Source organism: Nuphar pumila, chromosome 8, assembly GCF_984573655.1.
Source record: "Nuphar pumila chromosome 8, dmNupPumi1.hap1.1, whole genome shotgun sequence".
NCBI lineage: Eukaryota > Viridiplantae > Streptophyta > Magnoliopsida > Nymphaeales > Nymphaeaceae > Nuphar > Nuphar pumila.
The window spans coordinates 19,861,346-19,877,183 of record NC_143256.1 but is presented as its reverse complement, the minus strand read 5'-3'; positions in this window follow the sequence as shown (position 1 = coordinate 19,877,183).

The window sequence follows — 15,838 nt, the reverse complement described above, 5'->3', positions numbered from 1 at the left end:
TACTTGAAGTCATCATTCTCTTTGTATAGCATTAAATACCTCCTGTAAGAAATCCTTGTTAATATCCTTCTCAAGAATGTCGACTTACTTGTAGTCTTCATTCTCTCTGTAGACTTTGAAAAACACAACATAAAGAAAACTCTTGACATGACTATGTACAAATAAATATCTCAAAGCATTTATTGTACTTAGACTCATTTAAAATAAAGAAGTACTTATGTAGCACAAATCATTAATTAAGATAAAGACAAAACTACATGACAACCTACAATCGAACGTTCAATGTACTATTATAAGAAATAGACTTTTTACATAAAATATATATTACCTAAAATATTACAATGACTAGTGTACCCTATATTTTACTTTTATGGATAGAAGACTTTCTCGAATTTCTCTAAAGATATTTTTTGAAATGACATGACATTTCACATCTCAAAAAGGCTACGATTTCAAAATGTAACGACTACTTTTTTAAAGCTATATAAACACACTTAAATGAACTATTCAAAGAAGAAGGGAATGGAATAGACAAGTGAGCTTACAACGAGAAAAATACCTATTCGATATTTGAAAGAGAGCCTAAAAAAAGAAAGAGAAAAAGTCAAAAACAACTCTTTGACAAAGAGTATCTTCTGTGTGACAAACAGAAATTCTGAGAATCCTTCATTCGTGCATTCATATCATCCTGAAGGTTCTATAGGAAGTATTGTAACTTTCTGTTATTCACTGTATTCCTTCTTTATTGAAAGAAGAAGACCTTTGTGTAAGAGGGTGTTGTCCTTCTCTGTTGAGAGAAGAAGACCTCTGTGGAAGAGGGTGTGCCCCTTCTCTGTTGAGAGAAGAAGACCTCTGAGGAAGAGGGTGTTGTACTATTTATCCGGTGACTCAGATGTTATAGTGGAAAGCTCAAGTGGTTTGCTTGGGGACTGGATGTAGGTCAGGGTTTTGACCGAACCAGTATAAATCCTGTGTTTACTGTGTTGTGCCTTATTGCTTTATTTTTTATTATATCAACTTGCATCGTATTTCACTATTCACCCCTCCTCTAGTGGAATTTCATTTGGTATCAGAGCAGGTTTGCTGGTTTCGACATAACAAGTCTTCCAGCACATATGACATCTACCTCTTATGCTCGTGATATTGAAGGTCAACACGCATCTCGCCCTCCTTTCTTCAACGACTCCAACTATGGATACTGGAAGTGCAAAATGACTATATTTCTCAAATTCATAGATTTTGCTGTATGGAAAATTGTTGAGCATCCATACACATCTCCTTCCGCAGACTATAACTTATGGTCTGATGAAGAAAAGAAAATGACAAACCTAAATGCAAAGGCTATGAATGCCTTATATTGTGCCATCAATGAGAATGAATTCAATAGAATATCTATATGTGAATCTGCATATGATATTTGGCATTCTTTGGAAGTTATTCATGAAGGAACCAACAAAGTGAAAGAAGCCAAAATCTCATCTCTTGTCAGAAAATATGAGTTGTTCAAAATGAACAAAGATGAATCCATCACAGAGATGTTCACCAGATTCACCAACATCACCAACGATCTGAAATCTCTGGGTGTAACCCACTCTCAGACAGAAAAGGTGAAGAAAATCTTGAGATCTCTCACAACTGATTGGGAGAAAAAGACTACTGCTATTGAAGAAGCTCAAGATTTGTCCAAACTTACCCTGGACGATTGAATAGGCAATCTTATGACCTATGAAGTCCACATGAAGGAAAGAAGGGAAGAAGAACAACCTTTGAAGAAAACTCTAGCCTTCCCAGCCCTTTCTGAGGATGAGGACTCAGAAAAAGAAACTGAGATTGCGCTACTCACCAGAAAATTCCAGCGCTTTATGAGAAGGAATCGGCTTCCAAATAAGCACAAAGAAAGAAAAGACCCAAAAGAAGATTCTATGTGCTACCAGTGTAATAAGCCAGGTCACCTAAGACGTGACTGTCCTCTTCTCAAAAGAAAATCCAAGACTGAGGAACCAAAGAAAAGGTTCTTCAAGAAAAAAGCTCTGCATGCTCAATGGGATGATTCAGAACCATCCACTAGTGAAGAGTCAAATGATGATGAAGCAGAAACCGCCAACATGTGCTTTATGGCAGAAAACTCTGTAAGTGAATCTCTTGATTTCTCCTTTGAAGAACTTCAAAATGCTTTTCAGGAACTTTTTGAAGAATCAAGGAAAACGATTCTAAAAAATAAACAGTTGAAATCTGAGAATCTAGAGCTCATTTTGAAAAATGAAAAACTCAGTATTGAAAATTCTGAGTTACAAAAGAAAAATCTTCTTATTACTTCTGAAATCTCTTCTACCAGCTCCAAAACTAAAAATCTGCAAGTAGAAATTTCAGAATTAAAAAGTAAAACTGAGAACCTTATGAAAACGGTTTTCAAGTTTACTAACGGAAAAGAGAACTTGGATAAACTCCTATCCTCTCAAAAAGTGTCTTTTTACAAAAATGGTATTGACTACTCTCATTTTAACAAGCCTTCTTGTATGAATCAAAAGACCACGTTTGTGAAAAGTTCTTCTAAACCTAAAAAGGAGTATTATAATTTTAACTTCTTGAACTCCTCTAAGGCTGTAGACAAACCCAAATCTAAATGGATATGGGTTCCAAAGTCTAACAAAAAGGGACCCGACTGGGTACCAAAAAGAAATTTTACTTAATGATTTGCAGGCTCCAAACAAGAAGAACAGATGGATACTAGACAATGGATGTTCAAAACACATGACTGGACATTCAGACCTCTTTGCTGTTCTTCATAAAAAGGAAGGAAGAACCGTCACCTTTGGAGATAACAACAAATGTTTGATAATAGGTATTGGTAATATTGGAAATATAGATAAACCCCTTATCAAAGACGTTCTCCTGGTTAAAGGCTTAAAACATAACCTTTTAAGTATTAGTCAAATGTGTGATACAGGTTATAATGTTAGCTTTAATCATAATGCTTGTCTTATAGCAGGCACCAACGAAAATATTATCGTAAAAGGTATAAGAAAAAATAATATATATGAACTATACCTAAAAAACATCACAGAACATTGCCTCATAGCTAATAATGACTCTCAACATTTATGGCACATGAGAATGGGTCATGTCAACTCTAAGTACATGTCTAAATTAGCTAAAGATAAGTTAGTACGTGGGTTACCCAAAATATCTTTTAAAAAGGATTATTTTTGTGATGCATGTCAATTAGGAAAACTGTCTAAATCATCTTTTAAATCAAAAAATATCATTTCAAGCAAAAGACCTCTAGAGCTTCTCCACCTGGATCTCTTTGGTCCTTTTAGAGTAGCTAGTCATAATCACAATAAATACGTTTTTGTCATTGTAGATGACTACTCAAGATTTACTTGGGTAATATTTTTGAAAAACAAAAGTGATACGTTTTGTCAATTTGAAATTTTATGTAAAAAATTACAAAATGAAAAATCTTGTTCTATTGTTAAAATCCGTAGTGACCATGGAGGAGAATTTGAAAATGAACTTTTTGTAAATTTTTGTAACTTGCATGGTATTTCTCATAACTTTGCCTTTCCTAGAGCTGCACCTTAAAATGATGTAGTAAAAAGAAAGAATAGAACCCTTCAGGAATCTGCTAGAACTATGCTCCAACACAATAATCTTGCTAAATCTTTTTGGGCAGAAGCTGTTAATACTGCATGCTACATAACAAATAGAGTTCTCATTAGACCCTTATTAAATAAAACTCCCTATGAATTATTCTATGACAGGACTCCAAGAATAGACTATTTCAAATTCTTTGGATGTAAATGCTTTATCCTAAACTCAAAAGATAGCCTAGATAAATTTGATGCTAAATCTATTGAAGGCATATTTTTAGGATATTAAAGTCATAGTAAAGCATACAGGGTTTTCAATAAGAGTTTTAAGTCTATTGAAGAATCTATGCATGTTAGTTTCTGTGAATCTATTGATCAATCTGTTCATAAGCAAACTAACGATGATGATGTTGAAAGTACAAATTTATTTTTAGATAACACAGCTAAGTCTAATGAAGATGATCATCAAAGAACATTTGTCGATATCAAAGATCATCCTCAAAAGCAGATTTTGGGAGACCTGACAAAGGGGGTTCAGACTAGAGCTCAGCTAGAACGGATTGCAAATATGACATTCATTTCTCAACTTGAACCAAAGAAGATTGATGAAGCCATCATCGATGAGTTCTGGATGCTAGCCATGACTGAAGAACTGAATCAATTCCAAAGGAATGAAGTTTTGGATCTTGTACCAAGACCAAAGGATCATCCAATCATTGGGACAAGATGGATCTTCAGAAACAAGCTAGATGAAACAGGTAATGTTATAAGAAACAAGGCCAGACTAGTAGCTCAAGGATACAATCAGGAGGAAGGTATTGATTTTGATGAAACATTTGCTCCTGTTGCTAGACTTGAATCTATTAGAATGTTTTTAGCATATGCAAGCTATATGGATTTCAAATTATATCAAATGGATGTTAAAAGTGTTTTTTTAAATGGTTTTATAAATGAAGAAGTTTATGTAAAACAACCTCCAGGATTCGAAAATGAACAATATCCAAATCATGTTTTCAAACTAAAACGTGCTTTATATGGCTTAAAACAAGCACCTCGTGCTTGGTATGACAGACTCAAAACCTTTCTATTAAAAACTGGTTTTTCTGTAGGCAAAGCAGACTCAACATTATTTGTGAAAATAGTGAATAATCATACCCTAATTGTTCAAATATATGTAGACGATATTATCTTTGGATCTACTAACAACACTCTCTGTGAAGAATTTTCTAAGTCCATGCAGAAGGAATTCGAAATGAGTATGATGGGAGAACTCAACTACTTTCTTGGACTGCATATTAAGCAAACCAAGGATGGAGTTTTCATCAATCAATCTAAGTATGCTCGTGAACTTCTGAAGAGGTTCAACATGAACTCAACTGCTTCAAAAACCACTCCTATGAGCACTACTACTGTTTTGGACAAAGATGAAGATGGTAAGTCTGTGGATACAAAGGTATACCGAGGTATGATAGGATCACTACTATATTTAACTGCTAGCCGTCCAGATATTATGTTCAGTGTTTGCTTGTGTGCTAGATTTTAGTCAAACCCAAAAGAATCACATCTTAAAGCTGTAAAAAGAATAGTGAGATATTTAAAAGACACAGTTGATTTTGGATTATTCTATTCAAAATCCTCTACATTTGATCTAATCTCATACAGCGATGCTGACTTTGCTGGAAGTAAATCTGACAGAAAAAACACAAGTGGAACATGTCATATGCTAGGGAACTCACTAGTATCATGGTTCAGTAAGAAACAAAACTGTGTATCCTTATCAACTACTGAAGCCGAATACATTGCTGCCAGCCTAGCCTGTACACAAGTTATCTGGATGAAACAAACCTTAAAAGATTTTGGTTTAAATTTTGAAAATACAACTATTTTCTGTGATAATACTAGTGCTATAAACTTATCTAAGAATCCTATTTTACACTCACGAACTAAGCACATTCAAATAAGACACCACTTCTTAAGAGAACAAGTCTTAAACAACATAATTAAACTCGAATTCATACCCACTAATCAACAGTTAACAGACATATTCACTAAACCATTAAAACATGAAGACTTTACACGTATTAGAAGAGAACTAGGAATATGCAAACTAAGTGACTTATAAATTAATCACACCTATTATAATTAATACTTCTTATAAGTTATGTTAAAATCTTATTTTAAAAGGTTTTTTCTTCTTATCGATTTTTGTTAGTCAAACTAGGTTTCCATATTCACGTATACTCTAAACTCTTATAAGACACATTCTTTATGTATTTCAACTTGTCATCTTTCAAGCACATATCCATAATGACTCTTTGTCCTATTTCCTTTCACTCATATCCATAAGAACTAATTATATTAAAGTAAAAGCTATCATGACATTGTTCACATCACTCATCTCATAACTCCTTTATTATTTTTTATCCTTTTGTGAAAACTTCTCTTACGATAAGTTGGTTCACCTTTAACATGATAACATATTATTTTATGAGAAATCTTGCTTTTCAAATTTTAGTCAAAATCGAATGATTATTTTTTTGGTTCTTTTTACCTTCTTCTAAAGATCTAGTTGCTATGTTTTACGTATAATTTTTACTATATCATTTGTTATATCATATATTACGTACACTCTATTTCTATCATGTCTTCCTTTCCTCCCATCGAGACACTTCACTAAAATATTAATGCCTTTCATGAAAAAAATTCAAATGATTATCCTCTCGTACCACCTTTTAAGTTGTTATATTTCACGTAAATTTTTACTATATCATCTATTATATCATAGCTTAAGAACAATCTATTATCATCTCTTCATGCTTTACATCTTTTACGAAAAAGAGTTGTAAAATTCTCTTTTCAAAAACTTGTACTCCACTCATAAGTATGATTTGTATCACCTTTTTATCTCTCTCTCTCTCTACATTATACGAAGTACCTTTCCATCCGTGACCATGACTCTCTCATATATTTTATATCTCTCTCCAATCGAGATTCATTAAAACCTTGTCCTTAACTCCACTTTATGTCATACATCTCCTATCCAACATCAAGTGATTGGTGTCCTTTATGACCACTCTCATTTCTCTACATATCCGTATCACCCTCCTTTACATCTATTCACACTCCTTTCACGTATATCAAAATATACACTTCTTAAATAAGAAATTATTGCATTTCCTCATACTCTCTTGTTTGTCCTATTCCAAACTCCCTCTTCACGATTTTGGAATAATTTCACATAAAGTAAATTCTTGAAAAAGTTGTTTGTTCTTATTAGGCCATTATTCACTCTCTATCTATTCTTCATGATCTTCACGAAAAATCTTTAAAAACTCTTGAATCATTCTTTCTCTTACGTTTAATATGACACTCCATACTCAATTCATGACTCGTCTCACTATCCAACAAGATTGCCCATAGTAAATTTGTTACATTTTTAGAAAAATTATTTCGAAACTATGTCCTTCGTAATATCTATACTAATATAATACACTATTGATTTGATTTGTCATTCACAAGCTTCTTCTTTTACAACTCACGCATTTCCTCTTTCCACTAAAATCTAAAAATCCTTCACTTCCAATGTCATTCATTTCTTATCACCATGATTCTTCTCCTTCTATTTATTAGATTGATTCATATCTCATTCCCACGATTTTCTCTATTCTCTTACAAACTCTTACTCTTTCCAAGTCTTTTTTCTTGCTCGTTCTTTCTAAACTCTTGCCATAACTTCCTCCTCAAACACTGCAATCACTGTCGCCGACTTAAGGTATCCAGATCTATTTCACTACTACAACTCTCTTTGCTCTCGACCAATTCATGAAGGAAAATTGGTTCAATACGACGACTTCGTATTATTTGACCTAGAAAGATATCTCCCCGAACTTAAACACCTACTAGGATCTTCATCCCAAGCTGCTTACTATCCCGAACTCGTCCGACTCTTCTACACAAATTTTTCCTCTGATCATGAACAAACTACCATCACCACCAAAGTACGCGGACGCCTGATGTTCTTTCATGCTTCCTCATTAGGCAAAATTCTTAACCTTCCTTCCACCGGCATAAACCTAGACAACATAGTACCACTCGACCGGTCGGTACTTCGAAAAATTCTTCTCTGCACCAACTGCTCACAACTTCCCTGGCACATGAGGAATCTCCAACCTCATGCTCAATTGCTTGCCCAGATTCTTCTCCACAATATCTATCCCAAGCCTCCACGTAAGGGATTAGTGCCAAGAAAAATCTCTCTCCTCATCTATGCAATTTTTTCTTCTACTCAGATAAATTGGTCAAACATTCTTTTCGACCTTTTTATTCGCTATCAAAAATTCCAGCCTCTTCTTTTAAGGTGTTTTATAACTCCCATTTTAAAATACTTCAAAGTACCCCTTCAAAATGAAGTTATCCTCTATCCCTCTCAGGTCCTCGATGCTACTTCCTTAAATCTCAGGTCCCTGCACCTACCCGGCTCTGATGAAGAAGATCCAACATCCAACTTTGATTACTTCTCTGCACTGATGGATGTCCAGCGTTCTCAGGATTGCATACTTCGCCGTCAAGCCTCGTTGCAGCAAACTCTATAGACCCTCCAGCCGGATCAAGCCAACCGTTCACTTCAATCGTCTCCACCTTCGGAATAAACTCATTTGTTTTTTGGACTGTAATAATTTATCTTTTTTACTGTAATAACTTTAATTAATTTTGGTCTGTAATAACTCTCTTACTCTGATCCCTTCCTTTTTGTCTATGACAAAGGGGGAGAAAACCTGTCTCCATTATTGGAGAAAAATACTCGTATTTAACATTTTTCAATATTTTTATGATAAGTATTCTTTCTATGCATAATGTCTTTTTGACAGGGGGAGCATATTTTGTCATCATAAAAAAGGAGGAGAATGTTGAGAAACTCTGTTTTGATGTCACATAATATGATACACTGTCTTATTTGATTTCATATAATATGAAAATATGTCTTCTTGAAAAATGTTATATAATGACTGGATATGTTTTGCCATATATCTAACGAGTATTTGATGCAAGGATATCTCACTCAAAAAGGATGGAGACCTCCTGTTCAAGTACAACTATGGTGCAATCATACTCCTTGAAGAAACACTACAAGAAACCTGTGGATTAGCGACGACCTAAATCCGCCGCTAAGCCGTCACTAAACAGTTTAGCGACAGCTTAGCGATGGATAGAGGCCATCACGATTTTTTGCTCGCTAATTGGCGAAAAACTTATCTGTCGTTAATTCCGTCGCAAATTTGCGACAGATTAGAGACGGACATTATCCGTCGCTAATCTGTCGCTAAATTTAAAAAAAAAAATAAAAAAAAATTGATCCCTGTCGGGCGGTATTCCGGCAGCAATAAGTCGGACTTATACCGCACCCGACAGACATTTCACAGACTTGTATCGTCCTCCGTGAACCGGTGCTCTCCGGCATCGCCGTCCTCCGTGAACCGACGTCGCCTTCCTCCAACAATCGCTCAGCCTCGTTGCCATCCACCGTGAAACGGCGTCCTCCGAACTCGTCGCCGTCCTCCGACGTCGTCACCGTCGCCGTCCTTCGACGTCGTCACCGTCCTCCGTGAAACGGCGTCCTCCGAAGTCATCGCCGTCCTCCGGCGTCGCCGTCCTCCGTCGTCACCGTCCTCCGTCGTCGCCGTCCTCCGTCGTCGTCGTCCGCCGGCGTCGCCGTCCTCCAACAATCTGCCTCATCGCCGTCATGCTCTCCAGCGCGCTCTTCGACGGGGAGAGAGCGGTTTAAATCGCGCGGTCGATTTAAATTTCGAACGAGGAGAGAGGGAAAATTTCGCGCTCGGTTTAAATCGAAAATTAGCGAGGGATTTAGCGAGGGATTTTTTCCGTCGCTAATCCGTCGCTAATTAGCGACGGATTAGCGACGAAAAAAATCCCTCGCTAAAATGTTTTCTTGTATTGAGAATTAGCGACGAAAAATTGTTGTCGTTAATCTATCGCTAATTAGCGATGGATTAGCGATGAAACAACTTTCATCGCTAATCCGTCGCTAATTAGCGACGGATTCATGAAAAAAGTTTTCTCTAGCTAATTTGTCGCTAATTTGCGACGGAAAAAATCCGTCGCAAATTTTCGTTGCTAATTAACAATTTTCTTGTAGTGAAAAAGCTTGTTGAGCCATGCACTCCTAAAGACCATCTAAAGAGATCAACTTCCTCAAGTTGAAGATTTTTTCTTTTTTAGAGTCATTTGTAACAGAACCTTCATAAGCATGCATATTGCATATTACATACTTACTCATAAAAGCTATTTCATAAAAGTATACGATAGTTTCAAAAAGCTCCTTTTTGAAAACAAATAATTGTACCTTCTTACAATCCTTTATGAAAAAGGTATTTTGACATGATTTCAAAATGTAATAATTATACCTTATATCATATACAAGACAACTTGAAAAGTAATGATTTTAAAAGTAGGAAAAAGACAAAACATGAAATCGGCTACACAAAGAAAACAAATATAATATTGGTTTTGAAAAGACTCTAGTTACCTTCTTTAAAGAAATGATTTCAAATATAGGAAAAAGACAAAACATGAAATCTGCTACACAAAGAAAACAAATATAATATGTTTAAGGTGAAAAGACTCTAGTTGCTTTCTTTAAAAAAATGATTTCAAATATAGGAAAAAGACAAAACATGAAATCGGCTACACAAAGAAAACAAATATAATATTGGTTTTGAAAAGACTCTAGTTACCTTTTTACAAACTCATAGAATGTCAACTTACTTGAAATCATCATTCTCTTTGTATAGCATTAAATACCTCCTGTAAGAAATCCTTGTTAATATCCTTCTCAAGAATGTCGACTTACTTGTAGTCTTCATTCTCTCTGTAGACTTTGAAAAACACAACATAAAGAAAACTCTTGACATGACTATGTACAAATAAATATCTCAAAGCATTTATTGTACTTACACTCATTTAAAGTAAAGAAGTACTTATGTATCACAAATCATTAATTAGGATAAAGACAAAACTACATGACAATCTACAATCCAACGTTCAATATACTATTGTAAGAAATAGACTTTTTACATAAAATATATATTACCTAAAATATTACAACGACTAGTGTACCCTATATTTTACTTTTATGGATAGAAGACTTTCTCGAATTTCTCTAAAGATATTTTTTGAAATGACATGACATTTCACATCTCAAAAATGCTACAATTTCAAAATGTAACGACTACTTTTTTAAAGCTATATAAACACACTCAAATGAACTATTCAAAGAAGAAGGGAATGGAATAGACAAGTGAGCTTACAACGAGAAAAATACCTATTCGATATTTGAAAGAGAGCCTAGAAAAAGAAAGAGAAAAGAAAGAGAAAAAGTCAAAAATAACTCTTTGACAAAGAGTATCTTTTGAGTGACAAACAGAACATTCTGAGAATCCTTCATTCGTGCATTCATATCATCCTGAAGGTTCTATATGAAGTATTGTAACTTTCTGTTATTCACTGTATTCCTTCTTTATTGAAAGAAGAAGACCTCTGTGTAAGAGGGTGTTGTCCTTCTCTGTTGAGAGAAGAAGACCTCTGTGTAAGAGGGTGTTGTCCTTCTCTGTTGAGAGAAGAAGACCTCTGTGGAAGAGGGTGTGCCCCTTCTCTGTTGAGAGAAGAAGACCTCTGAGGAAGAGGGTGTTGTACTATTTATCCGGTGACTCGGATGTTATAGTGGAAAGCTCAAGTGGTTTGCTTGGGGACTGGATGTAGGTCAGGGTTTTGACCGAACCAGTATAAATCCTGTGTTTACTGTGTTGTGCCTTATTGCTTTATTTTTTATTATATCAACTTGCATCGTATTTCACTATTCACCCCCCCTCTAGTGGAATTTCACCTGCTATTACCTATCAATTAGCAAGGACAAAAATCTCATTATTATTGCTCTATCAATAAAGGCAAGATTTTTTCTCGTTGAAAAAGAGTCGCTGTTATTGACCATCATCCTTGTAGTGATAGGGAGGTAGAAGAGGGTTGAGAAACACTTTTTGTAAAACCCACTTGACAAAGACAGGTGAGTAAGGTGAGTAATAAAAAAAAGAGGAGCCCTGAATGAATGGGGAAGATGGTTTCCCAACTCTCCCCCACTCATCGTGCGAAGGGGGTGAGGATAAACCCTGCCGTCATGATCATCAGGTGGGAGGCTGAGGCTTATCCTCACTTATCGTGAGGGCTCTATAAAGCGCCTTCATGGTGAATTTCTCTACCCACAAGATGAGAGAACTAAGTGAAAAAGAGAGAGATAAATACCTTGAGAGTGGCAGAGAGGGAGGGAGATAGTCACCAGAACATGCCATCGGGAGGAGCCACCTCCGACAGGTATGCCCTTTCCCCTTATTTGTTTCTTTTTTGGAAGGCCGACAACCATGGTTGCCGATATTATTACACACACACACAAAGAGAGAGAGAGAGAGAGAGAGAGAGAGAGAGAGAGAGAGAGAGAGAGAGAGAGAGAGAGAGAGAGAGCTGACAACCTCTGTGGTGGGAGGTGGAAGTCGGGAAGGGGTTGTGTCCCTTCTTCTTTAACTCAACTGAGATTTTGGCAGAACCGAATCGGTCTGGGGGTAAACCAGACCGAGTCAGGTCTGTCGGGTCATGGGTCGGCCTGGGTGAGACCTAGACCAAACACTAACTAGTTCGATCAAACCAAATCAGTCCAATTCAGTCTGGTCAATGAGTCTCAAACCTGAGTTGGTCGACCAAATTGGTTCTGACTGAACTAGATTGAGTTGGGTCTGATAGAGTCTTGGATCCCTATTTGGTTTTGGATTGAATTGGACCAAATTGAGTCTGAGACCTCGATCCAGTGGACTTGGATCGATCCAAGTTGAACCAGATCCACACAGAACTTGGTGAGGATCTAGTATGGAGCTGGATGAATCAGTCTTGGATCTAGATCAAAATTGGATCTGGATCCAGTTCGAGACTAATCAAATCAGTTCTAGATCCAACATATAGCAAGATCTGGGTCTAACCCATAAATGGATGGATCAATTCTGGATCTAGATCATAACTGGGTCTGGATCCAGTCTAACAGTTTTGGATCCAGACCAGAACTGAATCTAGATCCAATTTGTATTTTAATATGGATCTAGTTTGAAATTGAACTTCACCCAGTTTAGTATGTTCCTGACTGGAATAGAGCTGAACTAGTCTAGTATGTCCCTGACTAAGAGAGAACTAAACCTAGTTGGAACAGTTGAGTCCAGTCCCATTACACCAAACTGGATATGTTGATACACCTTTTAGTAAGAGAATTCATTATGGATTTTCGAGAATTCAATTGAGTTTGAACCCAAGCCTAGTTGGGTTGGGACTAGGTTAAGTAATCCTAGTATTTTAAACTCAGACCAAACCTTTTTTGACTTAGGATGAGTCGGGGTAATTCACAAAGTTAAAATAACCAAATTACCCTTGTATATACCCAATATCCAATTAAGTGAAACAAGCATAACTTCATACTTCAAACTCAGAATTGAGTGAAGTTTGGTGCATTAGATTCATATCATAGAAAGGAATCTTCTTGTTCTATGATTTTGACCAAACTAGAGTCATAAAAATCAAGGTCTGATAGATCACCTTGATAAGGGTATTTTTGTAATTTTGTTAAAATATAAATAATGTATGTGTATTAGTATGAACATGCTTTTGTGATTATCAGATTCTATTGTTAGATCTACTCAAAACTCGATTGTGACATTGACATTGGAGGTAAGGAATATTATAAGTAATCTTATTTATGAATAAATCATGTTGTGTTACATGTTATTATAGGTTGTTGTATATTAGCATGTTTAGAAATATAACTTTTGAGTATGAACATAATATGCATAGAATGACCATGCATAAGTTAATTGCAATGAGATAATTGTATATACATGCCGGTCATGATATGTCATGCATATTAGAAAGAAATATTATCTTTTAACAACATATCTATGTTATAATAATCTTCAAATAACATGCATTGTAATAAAATTGTGATTAACCTTGAGTTTAGTTTTGTTGTTGAATTTAAATTGAAATTAACATGCTTAACTCTTTAAATCCCGAAAGTGGTGACCTGTGAAAAGGGCTACCTAGTTTTGCGGCTAGAGTGCAACCACCATGGGGAGTGGGCCACCGGTGATTTAATGATGAAGAGACTTTACCTCGTTACATGCTTAGTATGATACAAAGTAAACTCTAGTATGATTTTGAGATTGAGAATGAGACCCATTGTGTTTATTTTGCGATGGCACTCGTGGGAGAATGAGTGAACCACGAGCTTGAGAGTAAGGTTCAAGGCAACGAACTTAAGATATGACTTAGGGTTTTATATTCACACAATATTTGGGTCTCGAGACAAGCATAAATGGTTGAAAGTCATTTATGGTTAGGATACAGCATGAACCATCTTGAGTTTGAGTCTGATTTTCAGCTAGCTACTAGTGAGGTCCCTCTTATTGTTTCACTGCAGTGCCTGGTGATCCGGGGATCACTAGGAGTGTATGGTTCATAGTCTAACCAACAATGTAGAATTGAGATATTCTATAAGGGTTCCTACGCTCATAGGCAACTATGATCGGTATATCCTACCTAGTGTTATAGTCTGTTGTAAGTGAGTACTAGATTGAAAAAGTTAAAGGGAGAATTTTAAATACACAAGCCTTATATGGTGGGATAAAAACTAAACTCATATCAGGAGCTTGGAGCCCACTACAGTTGTAAGTTAAAGTCATTTATTGATTATAAATATTCTTTACTGAGTTGTAGACTCACTTCCTTGTATAATTACAATTATAGGTTCCAAGTACACTAGTGCAGATAGGACATGATCAGTTACTTTGACTGTACAACAAAGTTATTTGTTAGTTTTATTTTTTGTAACATTCATGTAATCTTTATTTTTTTATGTTATGAATGATGAACTTTGTTAAAAAATTTGAGTCTATTAAAGAAAAAAAAATTAGCCATGTTTTCTGTGTGCGAACTCTGTATACTTTTCCTATGGGAAGTAATACCAATCAGACCTCTACTCTAAAGGTCCCAAATCAGGGTGTTACACTTTTGCTCTCACAATTTCATGTTGGAGGCTCAGAACCCTTTCACACCAAAAACCCTAGGGAGGAAGAAGAGGGCTTAGGTTAAGGCTTGGCTTGGCTGAGTGAGAAGAGAACCTTTTAAGTTTGTAAGTTGTGACCTATTTGCAAAAAAATGAGATATATAAATTAAAATTTTGTCAAAAAAATATGATTTACTTGCGGCAAACACTGTGTCGATATATCATATTATTTTCGTGAGATATTGTCACAAACTTAGAAAATCGCAAGATTTTCTAAATCTCGTGACAAATTATTGTTTTAAACTTATAAAATATTTTTTGAGATATTATCATGAGATTTTCATAAATCTCATGATATTTGTCACTATGGGTGGGAGTAGGTGCTTCTGAAGCACCCTATCATTAGTAATAATTACTACAATTACCATTGTCATCGTACAATTCTTGTTGTTATCGCAGATTGTACTCTCTCTATTCTAGTTCCATGATCAATGTCGAAACATGTGTTCAATAATCAAATTGATCGATCTGTATTACATGTTAGACATGGATTCCCAGTTTTTTTCTTTCTTTTTTTGATTGGCAAGCTAGGGTTAGGTAGATCCTGATAGTAACAAAGCAAAGTTACACATTCATTACATCTCTCTCTCTCTCTCTATATATATATATATATTGCATACATGGGAGTAATAGTGAACTACATTTCTTCTATTGTTACGTCATACGCAAGAGCACAATTGATCGCCCGCATGATCAATGGCATCCATTTTTTTGCATAGAATTGTGACTTAGCATTGTCTTGACCACCACTAAAGACTTGGGCAAAAAGCAAGTCTTTAGTGGCAGTCAAAGATGGCCACTAAAAGTGTTTTTTCTTGACATGGTGTGCAACTGCCCGTGCAATGTTTCATCCAATATTTTGATGTCCGCCATTACAATGCACTCAACTATATATATATATATACATATATATATACATATATATATATATATATATATATATATATATATATATATATATAGAGAGAGAGAGAGAGAGAGAGAGAGAGAGAGAGAGAGAGAGAGAGAGAGAGAGAGAGAGAGGCCTGACACTTTTTGTGCCTACCGAGCTTTGGAAAGATTGTTTCTATTTTTTATA